Raw genomic sequence first — 19322 nt, forward strand, 5'->3', positions numbered from 1 at the left:
AGTAATTATGCAAAAATATGGCAACTTTATAAATTTGTGAGTCATTTTTGCACAGGGACTATGCTAATCTTCTTTGTAATATTCTGGTATTGTTATATGTACTACAGAAGTGAGGACAACCACATAATTAAAATAGAAAATATAAGAATGAACAGATGGGGCTCAATCAAATATCTTAGGGTGAAAGAAAAAGTAAAATTTGCCTTCATCTTCTAATATTGAGGACTTTTTAAAAATATCGATGTGTGTTGTTCTTGGGGTCACATGCATAAAAATGTTGGGCATTTTTTGCCCTTATTCCTCTCCCCTAAGTCACAGACTTCAAAAACCTATTTTGAGATATAAAATGAGATATTTCTTTGCCTCAGGTCCTGGCATCAGACTCCCCCAAAGTATGAGTCAGCCAGAAAGAGCCTACTCCAAAGAATAACCACCATTATTTTTCTTATCTCTGTCCTCATTGTGGGTACTTAAAAAAGAAATGTCCTATCCTCCAGCAAACTCAAGAGAAAATAGTCACATTACTATTGTTGTCAACTTCCATATCAGGATGTTCCAAGATGTGTCATAACAGCATATTAATTATTTTGAATTCAAGAAATAGTCACGGAAGAAACTCACCTTTCTCCTAAAGTCAGTCTCCTAAATTTTCTATGGTTCTCCTCTTTCTGTGGCCCTGTCCATCCCAAAAAAATGGAAAATAAATCTCTATGTGGAAGGTACACCCCTACATGTGCATGTGCGCACGTGCGCGAGCACGCGCGCGCGCGCACACACACACACACACACACACACACACACGGCGGTAGGGAAAGATAGAGAGAATGGAGAGGGACTTTTCTTATTAGAAACTGACAGAAATCTCTACTTAAATCATTAGACTAGTCATCCAGACTAAAACTTTCAGGAATATCTTTGTTCTGTTTTTCACAGATCTATTGTTGCTTTGTTTAAAACCTATAAAATCTGGTTGCTTTAGTCCTTTAGTAAGTTCCATGTTCTATGAACATCCTTGTGGCATAAAATTAAATTTGTCTTTTTTAGTTTTATCTCTTTAATGTCAATTTATTTGAGAACCTGCCAATAGAACTAATAGAGTGAGGGAGAAACCTCCTAAAAATTTCTTCTACACTATTATGCATCAACTTAATAAGACCTCAGAACCCTAAAATTAGTCTCTAATTTCTATCCAGTCATATAGCTTTTTAACACCAGAATTTCATCTGTTATTTATCCATATTAAGTGAAAACCACAATGTATACATATATCAATATCTACTTAGTGTGTTATATATCTAACCCCTGCTCACTGTTCTAGATATGATTTTCTTATTATGACATCTTATATAGCTTCACATGTAATTGTATCTTTACTAAATATTTTTTATTGATGGTAGAACTGCCAAAAGTGTGACATCCCTAATCTCACTGTAGGCAAGTCTAGTTCTATACATTGACAAGTTTTTGCAAGTTTTATATTGTTTTCATTGATTTTTATAGATATCTGATCATAACTTTTTTTTTCATTTACTGAACATGTAATACTACAAAATGGCTCAAAAGTATAAATTAAATGTTTCTGCAGTGAGTTAATGACTAAAGCCCACGGAATCTATCTCATAAGTGCTATCAAGTAATGCATCAGCTTAGTGTCAAAGACCTGCAAGCCCCATGATGTCAAATGCAGGGCCACAGGGTTGATAAGAGAGCTCACCTAAGTAGCTCCCCTGCATTGTCATGTGCACAGCCTAGGTTCAAGTCCAGTCCCCATCACACTAGAAGCAACTTTGGTGCTGTGATTTCTTTCCCTCTCTCCTTTATCTCTCTGTCTCTCCTATCTGAAAACAGTTGGCTCAGAGCAGTGAAGCCTCAGCAACAACAACAAAAAATAAACAAATTAAATTAATAGACTCCTACAGAAGCATTAATTTTATTAATTTTATTAATATTATTAATATTATTTCTTGCAGATGAAGAGTGCCGTGATGTTGCTTCCTGGTTTTCAAATATACATAAGACAGGTAAATGTTAAATGAGCACATTAAGAATGGCTCTTAACTTTCAACTATGAGTTGAATATCATAGTATTACAAGTGTTATGGTCCCAAAACTCCAAGAACATGTCAATTATCTGCTTTTGAGGAATTATTTTTCCCTTAAAGTAGTGTTAAAACGTGGCAGAAATGCTTTGCTCTCTGCTCACGTAAGTCAAACTAAAATGGCAATGTAGTGGAAGTATGATAAATTTTAGTGATTATATTTCAAATGTACATTTCTGAATTTTTATTTATGAACAATAATAAAAACTACCATTAACATATACATAATACTTCTCAGGCATGGTGGCAATTTGATCCATACTTGAGTCTGTGAGAATTCTGTAGCATGGCAGACAAATCTGAAAAGGTAAAGTAATGCAGGGGCCACACCTAGTACAGCGCACACTTTACCAAGGATGCATCGCAAGGATCCACATTTGAGATCCCAACACCAGGTAGGAGCATCTGCTTTTAACAAGGTGAGCAATACTGTGCTGTCTCTCTTTTTGATTAAATATTTTTTAATATTTTAAAAATTATCTTATTGGATAAAGACAGGCAGAAATCAGGAGGGAAGGGGGTGAAAGAGAGGGAGAGAGACAGAGTGACACCTACAACACTACTTCACCACTCGTGAAGCTTTCCGCCTGCCGGTGGGGGGTGGGGGCTCAAATCTGAGTCCTTGTGCACTGTAACACGTACACCCAATTGGCACACCACCACCTGATTCCATGTCTCTCTTCATGGGTCTTATGTCCTTTTCATATCATTGTAGCCTCGTTGTGGTTATTATTATTGCCCTTGTTGACGCTATTCATTGTTGGATAGGACAGAGAGAAATGGAGAGAGGAGGGGAAGACAGAGTGGGGGAGAGAAAGAGAGACACCTGCAGCCCTGCTCCACCGCCTGTGAAGCGACCCCCCCCCTGCAGGTGGGGAGCCGGGGGCTCGAACCGGGAACCTTACGCCGTCCTTGCGCTTTGCGCCACATGCGCTTAACCCGCTGTGCCACCGCCCGACCCCCAAAACTTAATTTTTTTGTAGGAACCACAGTCAAAATTTAAAATGAAAGTTCATGATCCCTCTTCAAAACTATGTGATACCATGTTGCTTCCCGAAGAAGCAACCTCTACTTTGTCCCGCTATGAGAAATTGATGAAAAACACGATAAATTTTATAGATTTCTGGGTTTAGCAATAACTCAAAATGGAAGAGTTGTAACATAGGAAAATGGAGCATAGCCCCTACTCAGCACAACTCTCCCAGAATTGCGAATCTAAGGAGACCCCAAGGGGATATGATCTCTCAGAGGTCCTGAAGTAGGAAATAATTGAGAACTACAATGTCCAGCTACAGATCCTCAGGTGCAGCTCCTAATAAGACCACAGTGTTTATTCATTTAAAAAAAGAAGATTTATTTATTTATTCATGAGAAAGATAGGAGGAGAGAAAGAACCAGACAGCACTCTGGTGTATTTACTGCTGGGGATCAAACTCAGGACTTCATAGTTGAGAATCCAATGCATTATCCACTGTGCCATCTCCTGGACTACTCATTTTCTTTTTTTTATTATTTATTTATTTATAATTTTTTATTGTTTTATTTATTGGATAGAGACAGCTAGAAATTAGGAGGAAATTAGGTGATAGAAAAGGAGAGAGGCACCTGCAACACTGCTTCACCATTCGCAAAGCTTTCTCCCTGCAGATGTAGACCAAGGGCTCAAACCTGGGTTCTTGTGCATTGTAACATGTATACTCAACCCAGCCCCACCACCACCCGGGGCCAAAACTGATTTTTTTTTTTTTAACCAGAGCACTGCTCAGCTCTGTTTTATAGTGGTGTGGGGAGGTAGGAGGGGAGGTGGGATGTGGGGACTGAACATGAGATTTCAGAGCCTCAGGCATGAGAGTCTCTTTGCATAACCATTATACTATCTACCCCCTTCATTTTCTTATTTGTTCTTAATGTTAAATAAACAAGAATATTTTACACGAAACTTCAGGTCAAGAGGCACTTAATTTGAGTAGGTGATTACCTTGGTCACTCATTAAGATAAGAGGCCGTCACTTCAGAAGAAGACCTGAATCACCACAAAGTTGAGTTGTCTAGAAAGCAGTCTGTGATAAAAATAAGCATGAAGACAGTTATCTAAAGCAAATGATTTGCATTTACTAAAAAGTAGCCTTATTGGAATACTTGAGCTACCTACTATGACTTACACTCCCTAACAACCTAAAGAATTGACCTAATTCAGTGTGTGTGTGTGTGTGTGTGTGTGTGTGTGTGTGTGTGTGTGTGTGTGTGTGTGTGTTAGATAGATACAGAGAGGCAGAGAGAGTGAAAGAAGAGACCACAGTACCAATGCTTCTTTCAGGCTTAAGCCTGGGTCACACACATGGCAAAGCAGCACACAATCCAAGTGAGCTATTCCATCCACCCCCTAATTTTCTTATAACATAAAAGACTCCAGATATCTACTCTTGAGAAGACTTCCTTCACTTTTTTACTATGAAAGTAAATTGTCAATGTCAGTCTCCTAAATCTCAGTTCTCATTTTTACTATCTATCGTCATACTTCACGGACACCCATAAAATGCATTCCTAACCGTTGATGTCTCTATCTTTGCCTCCATCCATTTTCAGCACTCACATCTTGATGTGTAGTTGGCTCAGTGACCAACAAACTGCTATCTTTTTTAATGTTAAAAGATTTTATTTTATTTTATATTTTATTAATGAGGAGAGAGAGAGAGAGACAGAGAGAGAGAGAACCAAACATCACTCTGGTACGTGTGATGACACGGGGATTGAACTCAGGACCTTGTGCTTGAAAGTCGAATGCTTTATCCACTGTGCTACCTCTCGGACCACTTAGGAACAAACATTTTAAATGATTATACAATGAAATAACATTTAAATTGCCACAGAAAAGTATTTTAAATGAAAGAGAAATGCCTCTTTTACTATGTACAAATCACAGCTAAAATTCTGTTATTTTTTGTTATCAGTCATTTGTTTGATTGGTTTGGTTTGGTTGTTGATGTTGTCACTGCATGTTCACTGTTCCAAAATGACTTTCAGGTAAGAAGAGAGAGAGAGAAAGATGAGAGAGAGAGGGAGAGAGAGAGAGAGAGAGAGAGAGAGAGGGAGACCACAACACTAAGGTGAAAGCCAGGCCTGAAACTTGTTCAAGCACAGGGCAAAGCAGGCATATTCTCAGATCAGGTCAGCTATCTTGTCAAGCCTCTATGTATTTTTTAAATTGAAATCACTTAGACTTATAGAAAAAGTGAAAAAAACATATAGTACAATTATTTTCTATTTTTCCTACTTGCTAACACCTTCCACTATTAGTAAAATTATTGAACTATTCTAGGTATATTTTGACACGGTAGAAATCATACATTCTACTGTCTTTTAACTGTAATGATAATCTAAGCATTTACATCATTTAAAAATGCTCAAGTACGAAATTAGGGGAAGATAGTGAACTGAGAAGCTGCTAGTGGCTTGAGCTCTGACCACATCTGCAAACGGTAGGATTTTCTGCCTTTAGTAGGCCAGTCAATAAGGGGTCCTAGCGGTGACACCAAGGAGGTGACTATAACTTAATTTGGGTTAAGAAATAGAGTAGAAAAAAAGGGAACAAAAAATTTTTCCCTTTTAATTATTAAGCATACCAACTCCCCCTAACCCGCCCCCCTATAACCAGTCCCTGGGGACCAGCTCCTAGCAGGCTCCCCTGCTGAGCTTCTGTCTTTACCAAATTCCTGTACCACCAGGGAGTATCATTCATTCTAAGTCTATACCCTTCTGAAACCTCTGGCCTTTTTTCTTGCTAAGTAGCCAACCCGCCCCCACCTCACCCCGCATAGCTAATTAAATAATTAAAAAAATAAATAAATAAATAACTCTTTCCTTTCACCACTCTTTTATGACTGTTCTTTTTCTTATCTTTTTCTTTTTTCTCTCTCTCTTTCTTTTTTATTCTTTTTCTCATTCTTGTCATCCTTTCTTCCTTAATCCTACAGCTTCCAAAGCCACAGGCCCCAGCACCCACACCACCAAACAGTGTGCTTTTTGGAATTCACTGATACACATTTGGGAATTACTTGGGGGAAGAATTCTGACTCAGTGTGGACTCTCACTGCGAGTGTATCTGCTCAACTTCCCTTCCTCCTTTAGCCACCCCTAGAATATACAGAGGATAGTAGATTTGTATAACTGTCTATTTCAGCTATCCTTGTCTAGTCCAGAGGTTTGGGTTTTTTTTCCCCTTAACAATCAGCTGCCTCTGATCACGAGGTTTGAGGTAATCTGGGACAGGGTTTTTTTTTTTTTACCCTGATCAATTTTATTACTAATATTATATAAAGGCATAGATTTCCCCCCATTTAGGTTGATCAGAATTAACTCTTAGGGTATCTTTCATTGCTAGGGTAGTGGGCATCTTATCTACTGTGGGAGGAACTTGTCTCATTACTCCTACCTCCTCTACAGACTCTCCCCTCCCTCCTCCTCCTAGCTAATTAAAAAAATTAAATTAAACTAAATTAAAAATAAAGTAATCAAAAAAAAACTTTCCTTTCACTGCTCTTTAATTACAGCTCTTTTTCTTATCTTTTCTCTTTTCTCTCTCTTGTCTCTTTTTTCTTTTTTTTTCTTTTTTTTTTTTCTTGTCATACACTTCTTCCTTCTTCTTTGCCATTCTGAATTTGTGAATTATTTTGGGGAATAAATCTGACTCAGAGTGGACTCTCTATGTGTGTATCTCTGCTCTAGTTCCCTTTCCCCTCTTGTTACCCCTAGAATATACAGTGGATAGTAGATTTGCATACTGTCTATTCTTGCTATCCCTTCTTTCTTTTCTCTTTCTTCTTCACTGGGATTTGGTTACTATTCTTTCACGGACTAGAGAAATTGTTTGGCTAACTGGTAGGGATTAAACTGCTTCAATACTTGCTTCAATTGCTACTGTAATTCCTGAGGTTGGTGAGGGCACTTGTCATAAAGGTATTTAGTACAGTGTTGCTTATACTCAAGACACAACAACTGAGGAACAACAGAGCATAAAAAAAGAAACACATAAATCAAAAAAATGGGTAGACAAAAACAAATGAAACTGCTACTCCAATAAATGAAGACAAGAGCCCAGAAGAAACTACAAATCAGCCAGAAGTAACCATAGATAAGAAAAGTATGCAAGCAATAATAAACTTATTAATCACAGAAATGAAAACAACTTTGGAGGAAAGGAATGGCAGTATTAGGGAAACAACAATTGAGACCCCCCAAGGAAAATACTGATTATCTTGAGGCAATTAGAGAACTGAAAGCTGAAATAGCTGTAATGAAGAAAGAAGCTGAGGCAAGGGAAAGCAGACTAACAGAAGCAGAAAACAGAATTAGTCAGACAGAGGATGAGTTAGAGAAAACAAAAAAAGAGGTGAAAAAGCTTAAAAAGAGATTGAGAGACACTGAAAACAACAACAGAGACATATGGGATGATCTCAAAAGAAGTAACATTCGCATAATTGGCCTGCCAGAGGAAGAAAGAGAGGAAGGGGAAGCAAACATTCTAGAGGAAATAATAGAAGAAAACTTCCCAGACCTAAACAACAGAAAGGACATCAAGATTCAAGAGGCCCAGAAAGTACCAAACAGAATCAACCCAGACCTGAAGACACCAAGACACATCGTAGTCACAATGAGAAGAAGTAAGGAAAAGAAATGATCCTAAAGGATGCAAGAGAGAAACAAAAAGTCACATACAAGGGAAAACCCATAGATTATCTGCAGACTTCTCCACTCAAACTCTAAAATCCAGAAGAGAATGGCAAGATATCTATTGAGCCGTGAATGAAAAAGGGTTTCAACCAAGGATAATATATCCTGCTAGACTTTCATTCAAACTAGATGGAGGGATCAAAACCTTCTTAGACAAACAACAGTTAAAGGAGGCAACCATCACCAAACCGGCCCTGAAAGAGGTTCTAAAAGACCTCTTATAAACAAGAACATCACTACAATACTGGAAATATATCAGAGCAAACAAAAAAAAATTTTTTTTGAACAATGGCACTACAATACATTGAATCCATAATATCAATAAAAGTCAATGGCTTAAACTCACCCATCAAAAGGAACAGAGTTGGGGGATGGATCAGAAAACATAATCCAACCATATGCTGCTTGCAAGAATCCCATCTGTCACAACAAGATAAACAAAGATTAAAAGTGAAAGGATGGAATACTACTATACAGGCTAACGGACCACAAAAAAGGGCAGGAACAGCCATTCTCATCTCAGACACGATAGATTTTAAATTAAGTAAAGTAATAAAAGGACATTACATAATGATTAGAGGATCAATCAGCCAAGAAGACTTAACAATCATTAAAATCTATGCACCCAATGAGGGACCATCTAAAAACATCAAGCACTTACTGAATTTCAAAAATACATCAATAGTAATACAATAATAGTGGGAGACTTCAATACCCCACTCTCACACTTAGATCAACAAAACAGAGAACCAACAAAGATACAAGAGAATTGAATGAAGAGATTGACAGACTAGACCTCTTGGACATTTTCAGAGTCCTTCACCCAAAAAAAATTGTATACACCTTTTCAAATCCACATAACACATACTCAAGGATAGACCACATGTTAGGCCACAAAGACAGCATCAATAAATTCAAGAGTACTGAAATCATCCCAAGTATCTTCTCAGACCACAGTGGAGTAAAACTAACATTTAACAACAAACAGAAAATTATTAAAAGTCACAGAATTTGGAAACTAAACAACATACTCCTTAAGAACCACTGGGTCAGAGATTCACTCAAGCAGGAAATTCAAATGTTCCTGGAAACAAATGAAAATGAAGACACAACCTATCAAAATATTTGGGACACAGCTAAAGCAGTACTGAGAGGGAAACTTATAGCCATACAACCACATATTAAAAACCAAGAAGAAGCTCAAATGAATGACCTTACTGCACACCTCAAGGACTTAGAGGAAGAGGAACAAAGGAACCCTAAAGCATCCAGAAGGACAGAAATCACTAAAGTTAGAGCAGAAATAAACAACATCGAAAATAAAAGAACCATACAAAAGATCAATGAAGCCAAATGTTGGTTCTTTGAAAGATTAAACAAAATTGACAAACCCCTAGCCAGTCTCACAAAACAAAAAAGAGAGAAGACTCAAATTAATAGAATTGTAAACAGTGGAGGAGATATCACAACGGACACCACAGAAATCCAGAGAATCCTGCGAAAGTTCTTAAGAACTATATGCCACCAAGCTAGAGAATCTGGAAGAAATGGAACAATTCTTAGAAACATATGCCCCTCCAAAACTGAACCAAGAACAACTACAAAATCTAAATGCACCAATCACAGACAAAGAAATTGAAACCGTTATTAAGAATCTCCCCAACAACAAAAGTCCTGGACCACATAGCTTCACAAATGAATTCTACAAAAATTTCAGGAAACAGTTAGTACCCATACTTCTTAAGCTTTTCCATAAGAATGAAGAAACAGGAATACGCCCTTCCACCTTCTATGAAGCCAACATCAACCTGATACCCAAAGCTGATAGGGACAGAACAAAAAAGGAAAACTACAGACCAATATCTCTGATGAACATAGACGCCAAAATATTAAACAAGATCTTGGCCAACCAAATACAGCTACATATCAAAAAGATTGTTCATCACGACCAAGTGGGATTCATCCCGGGAATGCAAGGCTGGTTCAACATCCATAAGTCAATCAATGGCATTCACCACATCAATAAAAGCAAAGCCAAAAACCACATGATTATCTTAATCGATGCAGAGAAAGCCTTTGACAAAGTCCAACACCCATTAATGCTCAAAACTCTACAAAAAATGGGAATAGATGGGAAATTCCTCAAGATAGTGGAGTCTATATATAGCAAACCTACAGCCAACATCATACTCAATGGACAGAAGCTGAAAGCATTCCCCCTCAGCTCAGGAACTAGACAGGGCTGTCCCCTGTCACCATTACTCTTCAACATAGTACTGGAAGTTCTTGCCATAGCAATTAGGCAAGAGAAAGGAATCAAAGGAATACAGATTTGAAGGGAAGAAGTCAAGCTCTTGAAGTCAAGCTGTCTGAAGAAGAAGACATCCAGAAATCACTCCCATTTACTGTTTCAGTAAAATCAACCAAATGCCTAGGAATAAAGTTGACCAAAGAAGTGAAACACTTGTATGCTGAAAACTATGAGTCACTACTCAAGGAAATAGAAACTGATACAAAGAAATGGAAAGATATCCCATGCTCATGGATTGGAAGAATAAATATCATCAAAATGAATATTCTCCCCAGAGCCATATACAAATTTAATGCAATACCCATCAAAGTTCGACCAAGATTCTTTAAGAGAATACAACAAACACTACAATCATTTATCTGGAACATGAAAACACCTAGAATTGCCTTAACCATCTTAAGGAAAAGAAACAGAAATGGAGGCATCACACTCCCAGACCTTAAACTATATTATAAAGCCATCATCATCAAAACAGCATGGTACTGGAATAAAAATAGGCACACAGACCAGTAGAACAGAATTGAAAGCCCAGAAATAAATCCCCACACCTATGGACATTTAATCTTTGATAAGGGGGCCCAAAGGATTAAATGGAAAAAGGAGGCTCTCTTCAATAAGTGGTGCTGGGAAAACTGGGTTGTAACATGCAGAAGAATGAAATTGAACCACTTTATCTCACCAGAAACAAAAATCAACTCCAAATGGATCAAGGACCTAGATGTCAGACCAGAAACAATCAAATACTTAGAGGAAAACATTGGTAAAACAGTTTCCCACCTACACCTCAAGGACATCTTTGATTAATCAAACCCAATTGCAAGGAAGACTAAAGCAGAAACAAACCAATGGGACTACATCAAATTGAAAAGCTTCTGAACATACAAAGAAACTATTAAACAAACAGAGACCCCTCACAGAATGGGAGAAGATCTTCACATGCCATACATCAGACAAGAAACTAATCACCAAAATATATAAAGAGCTCAGCAAACTTAGCACCAAAAAAGCAAATGACCCCATCCAAAAATGAGAAGAGTATATGAACAAAACATTCACTACAGAGGAGATCCAAAAGGCTAACAAACATATGAAAAATTGTTCTAGGTCACTTATTGTCAGAGAAATGCAAATTAAGACAACACTAAGATACAACCTCACTCCTGTAAGAATGGCATACATCAAAAAGGACAGCAGCAACAAATGCTGGAGAGGTTGTGGGGACAGAGAAACCCTTTTGCATTGCTTGTGGGAATGCAAATTGGTACAGCCTCTGTGGATAGCGGTCTGGAAAACTCTCAGAAGGCTAGACATGGACCTTCCATATGATCCAGTAATTCCTCTCCTGGGGTTATACCCCAAGGACTCCATAACACCCAACCAAAAGAGGTGTGTACTCCTATGTTCATAGCAGCACAATTCATAATAGCTAAAACCTGGAAGCAACCCAGGTGCCCAACAACAGATGAGTGGCTGAGAAAGCTGTGGTATATATACACAATGGAATACTATGCGGCTATCAAGAACGATGAACCCACTTTCTCTGACCCATCTTGGACAGAGCTAGAAGGAATTATTTTAAGTGAGCTAAGTCAGAAAGATAAAGATGAGTATGGGATGATCCCACTCATCAACAGAAGTTGAGTAAGAAGATCTGAAAGGGAAACTAAAAGCAGGACCTGACCAAATTGTAAGTAGGGCACCAAAGTAAAAACCCTGTGGAGAGGGGTAGACATGCAGCTTCCTGGGCCAGTGGGGGGTGGGAGTGGGTGGAAGGGATGTGTCACAGTCTTTTGGTGGTGGGAATGGTGTTTATGTACACTCCTAGTAAAATGTAGTCATATAAATCACTAGTTAATTAATACGAGAGGGGGAAATTAATTGTATGTCTCTAAGTTTTTCAAAACACAGACAATCTTTTCAATATATAGGCTGTGTAATTGATATACAGACTCTCTCAAAAGCCTAGACCAAGTAGATCAGAAGCAACCAATAGCACAGTTATATACAAGATACTGGGTACTGTACAGCAAACCATAACAAAAGGACTTTTCAAAGTTAACCCAATTACCAATTAATGTGATGATAACATTAACTATCGATTGTCTTTTTGAACCCTAAGACAGCAGGAACCTCACATCTCCACTATAGAGCCTCTACTTCCCCCAGTCCTGGAACCATTGGATAGGGCCCACTTTCCCTTATGCCTCTCCCAATCCATATCAAATAATATTGCATCTGCCGATCACAACCTAACCAACGCAACGATTGTCACCTCAACATGTTTCACTTCAGACTGTGTCCAGAGACTACACGTGTGGAATGACAACCCTTCAGCTTCATTACTCGGGTGAGACCTTTCCTTTCATAGTATACTCTAATTCCATCTCAGGTGGTTCACTTTCTAACAAAGTCCCAAAACCTAGATATACACCAGTTTCTGTGAGAGAGAGCATATGTTCACACGTATCCATAAACTACTGCAAAATATATACCTGAAAGCAGAAGTACACTAGACTTGGCAGTGAGTCCCCCTAATACTTCCTCTCCACTATTCCAAGCTTTGGGTCCATGATTGCTCAACAATTTGTTTGGCTTCGTATGTTAACTCTCTTTTCAGTCACCAGGTTCCAGATGTCATCAGGATGCCGGCCAGGCTTCCCTAGACTGAAGACCCCACCAATGTGTCCTGGAGCTCCGCTTCCCCAGAGACCCACCCTACTAGGGAAAGAGAGAGGCAGACTGGGAGTATGGACCGACCAGTCAATGCCCATGTTCAGCGGGGAAGCAATTATAGAAGCCAGACCTTCTACCTTCTGCAACCCACAATGACCCTGGGTCCATGCTCCCAGAGGGATAGAGAATGGGAAAGCTATCAGGGGAGGGGGTGGGATATGGAGATTGGGTGGTGGGAATTGTGTGGAGTTGTACCCCTCCTACCCTATGGTTTTGTTAGTACTTTCTTAAATAAAAATAATAATAATAATAAATAAATAAAATTTAAAAAATGCTCAAGTACATAACGTTAATGCCTAAGTAGTATCACACTACATCAATAGATACTTTACTTTTAACCATCTCCAGTTTAATAATTAGATACGTTATAATTTTCTTTTCTTTTTAACCAGAGCTTAGCTTAACTGCTTAGCTCTCATTTACAGTGGTGCAGAGGATTGAACCTGGGACTCTGTAGCCTCAGGCATGGTTTGCATAACCATTATATCTACCCTCACCTGCAATTTCTCTATTAGAAAAGCTACATGAATACAAATTATAAATTTTAAATACCTACTAATTTTATGTAGAAAAGCAGTATCTCATTTTAAATTACTTTTTCAGTTATTCTTGAAATAAATCACTTTAAATACATATTCATAATTTTATTCATATTTTATAAATTATTTGTTTTGAACACTTGCCTGGGAACATATGCATATCTGAATATAGTACTTAAAAATTTATACAAAATAATTTTTGTACATCAGAGAGCTAACTCAACCTGTTAGAACACCAACTTAAAAGTTTAAGATCCCAGGTGCTACAGATTCAGTGCCTGATACCACCTTATTCCAAAGCAAAGCATGAAATCTGGCCCTTCACATACATTTTTTCGTAGTAGATAAATAATCTTAAAAATAAAGCATGACTATTCAAGAAGATTAACTCAGATTTGGCAAGTATTTTTTTATTATTGTTTTGCTTTCATTTTGACAATCTAAAACAATACTGTCAATTCAAAACAAAATATTATCTTCTAGTAGTAGTCTGCATTTGAAAGATAGTTTCATAAAATAAAACTTTCGTTCCATTATCTCAGTATATTTGAAAGTGAAACCCACTAAAACATTTGGACAGCATGACTGTTGGTGATTCCTTTCCTATAAATAAAACACAATCCATTCAGATGACCTCACCAATGGAACCTCACCTCTCCAGAGCCCTATCCCACTAGGGAAAGATAGAAACAGGCTGGGAATATGGATTGTCCTGCCAATATCCATATGCAATGGAGAAGCAATTACAGAATCTAGACCTTCCTCCTGCTATATCCCATAAAGAATTTTGGTCTATACTCCCAGAGGGATAAAAAATAAGGAACCTTCCAATGGAGGGGATGGGATACAGAACTTTGGTGGTTGGAATTGTATGGAATTGTAGTCCTGTTATCTTTCAATCTGGTTAGTCACTATTTAATCACTAACTAAAAAGTAAAATAAATAAAACAGTCCATATACTATTCAAAAGGGTACAAAAGTCAAATGGGGTGCCATGTCATACAAAATAAAATCCATTTATTAAAGATGCAACTTGTATGGAAATATGCTGTTATTTTATATTTCAACATCTTACAAATATTCATAACTAAACAGTAACTAAACTAAAAGCTAATTTATTTACTATGGCTACAAACTGAACACCAAAATTCCAGCAAAATAGCTCACTTATATACTGTATTTGCTTTGCCACACACACACAACCAACCTGCGAGCCAATCCCTCTCTACATTTGGAGGAAGCTTTGGTGTTACCTCTTCTTCCCTCTCTGTTTCTCTCTGTCTTTCTAGCTGAAAAAGTAGGTTCACAGGGGTGAAGCCTCAGCAATGACAAAAAAGAAAAAGAAAATTGAATATAAGAAACCTATATAAGATCTGATCAAATTGCTCTAGCCCTCCAAACAGCTCAAATTTCAGTCTCCTGCCTCTGTGGTGACAAGTTTCTTGGCCTTGAGTATCTCCTTCATCCCTCCCTACTCCCTAACATCTCTCCTGGCCTCACTATCACTCCTCTCTCACACTCTTCCCCTCCCCATATTGTTAATTAGTGTACTCTTCCCTTTTTCTCTGTATTTATTTTTTCCTTCCAGTTCAAATATTTTATATTTACTTTTACAGTTGCACATTACATGTATTTTGATAGCTATTTCCCTTCATCCCCAACTGTCAATAAACTGAGAACAGGAAACCCAATTATCCCTGAAGCCCCCCCCCTTTGTCCAGCAAAGTTCTTGACATATAGTAGGAAACTCATTTATGTTTATAAATTGAACCAAATTATCCATATAATGAAAAAACAGATTATGAGGATATCAGCTTTGTTTCCTGAATCACACTGCAAATTCATTTCACAACTCAGCTCTCAGTTCAGTCTCATGGAGTGCAGAATTTCACTTTGGCAAATGATTTCTTTTCAGTGCCAGTGATTCAAGCAGAAAAGAACACCTTTCTAGAGACAGGCTGGGAGTACGGATCCACCTGTCACCACACATATCCAGCAGAGAAGCAGTTACAGAAACCAGACTTCCGACCTTCTGCGCCCCACAAACATCATTGGTCCATCCTCCCATAGGGATAAAGAATGGGGAAATGGGGAAGCTTCCAGTGGAGGAGATGGATATGGCACACTGGTGGTTGTGTGAATTGAGTTGTGTGAATTGTGCTCCCTCTTATCCCCCAATCTTGTTTATCAGTATTAAATCACTAATAATAGAGAGACTGAAAAATAAGAAAACACATAGTAGAACTTGGACTGAATTTGGTGTATTGCAACAAAATAAAAGACCCTGGAGTGTGTGTGGGGGTGGGGGGTGGATTCAGGTCCTAGGATATTATGGCAGAAGAAGACCTAAGAGGGGGTTGAATTGTCATGTGGAAAACTGAGAAATGTTACACATGTACAAACTACTGTATTTTACTATAAACCATTAATCACAATTGAGAAAAAAGTATATATAAACACATATAATTGTGTAATTAAAAAAAAGAAAAGAAAAGAGCAACTTTCCTCAGATAGCTAATGTATAGTTGTTCTTATTTTTTCCTTAACTGTGTGGAAACAACTTCCAATTAGAGGAACTGAACACAGAGCTTACATACCCTTCAATTAGATTTACCAATTATTTTATCATACTTTTAATCTCCTTCCCTACACTGTGTATATTCATGTATACCACACAAAATATTTGTCCTGAACAATGTGAGAACTGGTTGCAGAACTATGCTCCTATGTCCCCAAATACTTTAGTATTCAAGGATGGGGAAACAGTATAATAGTTATGCAAAACATTTTCATGTCTGTGGCCTCATAGGTCCTAGGTTCAATCACCAGCACAAACATAATGCCAGAGTTGAGCAGTGCTCTGATAATAAACAAACAAATAAATAAGTCAAATAGCCAAATATTTCAGTATTTATTTTTTTTCATGACATTAAGATTTTTCAAAAGTACCACCAAGGCAATCATAATGAAGAATGTCCCAGGGGTTGGGTGGTGGCACACAACATTACCATATGCAAGGACTCAGATTCTAGCTCCCCAGATGAAATGGGGAATGCTTTAAATTAAGCTGTAAAGCAGATCTGCAAGTGTCTTATCTTTCTCTATCCTTCTCAATCTCCCCCTCACCTCTCAATTTCTCTGTGTCCTACCCAATAAAACAGAAAGAAAAAAAAAAAAAGGAAAAAAATTGCCACCAGGAGCAGTGGATAACACTGCTAACACAGTGCTAACACCAAGCTCCTGTGATAAAACTGTCAATAAATAGAGTCTGTCTGATGTTCCCACATGGTTAGGTTGGGTTCATGCATTTTCAGCAGAAACACTGAAATGATCTGTGGCTTTCTCAGTGTTTCTAATTAAGAATCAGATTGCTGTTTACTTTATTATTGGTGATCTGAACTTTGATCACTCAGTAAGGTGATATTGGTCTCCACTATAAAGTTATCATTTCTTGCTTTGTAATTAGGAAGCAATCTTTTGGGGGATATTTTGCTAATATATAAACAGTCTATTCTTCAAACTTTAAGCATTTATCAATTCTTTTGAAAAAACATACTAATGGAAAAATGATATGAGAGGGTGAGGATACATAACTGTGGTGGGTGTGGTATAGAATAGACATTTTAATCTTACAATCTTGAAGCCTATTAATTGCAAATAAAAATTGAAAAAGGAATGGAAAAATGAATTTTTCACTTCCACTAACACTTCTGTATTTAATAATTGATGTAACCATTCTTTTCTCTGAAAAGTTCTTTGGCTTTGTAATTTTATTCCTTATGAGTATGTCCAAATTCAAGAGTTTTTCAAAAGCTATTTTTAAACCTTTCTAAATGTTATCACACTTTTTCTTTAATTTTACATTCTCAATGCTACAAGAATTTCAGAGTTGACATTTCATTTTGCTCTACTTAAGCATATTTCTATTTCATAAAACTTTGTTTGAAAGTTCTAGGTCTTGTTTAAGGCTTCTAATTATAACCCAAGACTAGCACTGTCTCATTACAATACTACCAAATCAGTTCTGGAAAATGTCTAACTCTTATCTAAGAATCTTGTTAATATATCTTTGGTTTGTACTGACTAACTCTCATTTTTATTCTGTCTCATCACACAGTAAAAAAGTAAGGAAGACAATCTACTCCTATAATTTAAAAATCAGTAACATTCTATTCTACTAGTTTTATTTCATGTTCAGACAAGAATCAAAATGACATCCTAAAAGAATGGACTGATTTAATTATTTTAGTGAAAAAATTACTTTGGATGATAATATTTTGAAAACTAATTTTTTTCATCTGTTTATTACTAAGCAACCACAACACTAAATAATAATTAGGTAACTTTGTTACTAAATCAAGTATTCTTTAAATTTCTTTATTCTGAATCTTTACCTCTAGTCAGCAGGTAAGGGCCTCAGGTGCCAAAATATACTGTTTCCCAAGTCAAGAACCAAGTCAAGAAGTCCTACTCTGGCAGGAAGTAGTATGGAATCTATGACTACTGCTTATGTCACTGAAGAATGGTAATAGTGACATCAAAAAGCATCCAGCGAACATCAATTGTATATTATGAAAAATATCACACATGAATACCATTACATTGGGGCAAGTTCTCCCTGCCTCTCTCCTTGGTTCTATCATAATAAAATAAAACAGCCCAGAAGGGGTGAATTCACTCATGCTCAAGGCCCCTGGCTCAGTGGGGAAAGAAAAAAAAAGAGAAAACACTAAGTTGTTTTAAGAGAAGATAACAAAAGCTACAAAAGTTTTTCTGAAATCAGAAAATACTCAGTCACCAAATAAATCCTAAAAATAGTGGGGATTTTATTTTTATTTATTTTTTTGTTAATGAAGGCATCATGCTTCCCAATTTCAAATTATATTACAGCACTATTATAACCAAAATTGCATGATGCTTGAAGAAAAATAGATAAGACAGTTGCATGATGCTTGAAGAAAAATAAGACAGACTAGGACTGAGATCCCAGAAATATGCCCTCACATATTATTTGACATACACACACACACACACACACACACCCATATGTTAGACTTAACAAACACTAGAAATTTTTCTCCTATGCAACTCAATGGGGTGGGAGATGGGAGACCCAAGTATAAAAAAATTTTCAGAAGAATTAAAATGATCCTGTGACCAGGGCAAGTTGCTCAGTGGGTAAAACATAGGACCTGTCTATGTGATGCCCTGGCTTCAATCTGCCTCACCACATCCATTAGCGTGGTGTCCTAGTCTCTTTCTCTCACTTTTTTATTCTTTCCTTCTCTTAAAAAATAAATATTTTTCAAATAAAATTAAAATTTATTATAAATTTGTTCCAACTCCATTCCAATGTATTCCTAATTTTGCTCTTTACAAAAAGTTTCCTTTTTAGTGTCTTCTTGTTTGTTCAACTACTTTTTGCCAGTGAATATCTTCACAGTTTATCATTCACTAATGCTTAAATTTTTAAAAAAAATATTAATGCCAGGCCAGACGGTGGTGTACTTGGTTGAGTGCACATGTTACAATGCACAAGGACCTGGGTTGGACCCCCAGAGTCCCTACCTGCAGAAGGAAATCTTTGCAAGTAGTAAAGCCGTACTGCCATGTCTCTCTATCTCTCTCCCTCAGTCTCCCCCTTCCCTCTTGCTTTCTCACTGTCTCTACGCAGTAAATAAAATGTTTTAATTAATGCAAGGGGCTGGGTGGTGGCGCACCTGGTTGAGCGCATATGTTACAAGGTACAAGAACACAGGTTCGAACCCCCTGCCCCCATCTGCAGGAAGAAAGCTCTGTGAGAGTGAAGCAGGGCTGCAGGTGTCTCTCTCCCTCTCTATTACTCCCTTCCCCTCTTGATTTCTGGCTGTCTCTATCTAATACATAAAAAAGATAATTTTAAAAATTAGC

The 19322-nt window shown here is 37.4% G+C and overlaps 1 long non-coding RNA gene and 1 other non-coding gene across 2 annotated transcripts in view; one reads left to right on the forward strand and one right to left on the reverse strand.

Moving 5' to 3' along the window:
- LOC132541431 (uncharacterized) overlaps positions 1 to 19322 on the forward strand; it is a 610114-nt gene that overhangs the window by 457328 nt on the left and 133464 nt on the right. The window lies entirely within an intron of this gene.
- Positions 12 to 117, reverse strand: LOC132541581 (U6 spliceosomal RNA). Its single transcript, XR_009552721.1, has one exon. It is a non-coding gene; the product is annotated as a U6 spliceosomal RNA (small nuclear RNA).

This window comes from Erinaceus europaeus, chromosome 11 (genome assembly GCF_950295315.1).
Source record: "Erinaceus europaeus chromosome 11, mEriEur2.1, whole genome shotgun sequence".
NCBI lineage: Eukaryota > Metazoa > Chordata > Mammalia > Eulipotyphla > Erinaceidae > Erinaceus > Erinaceus europaeus.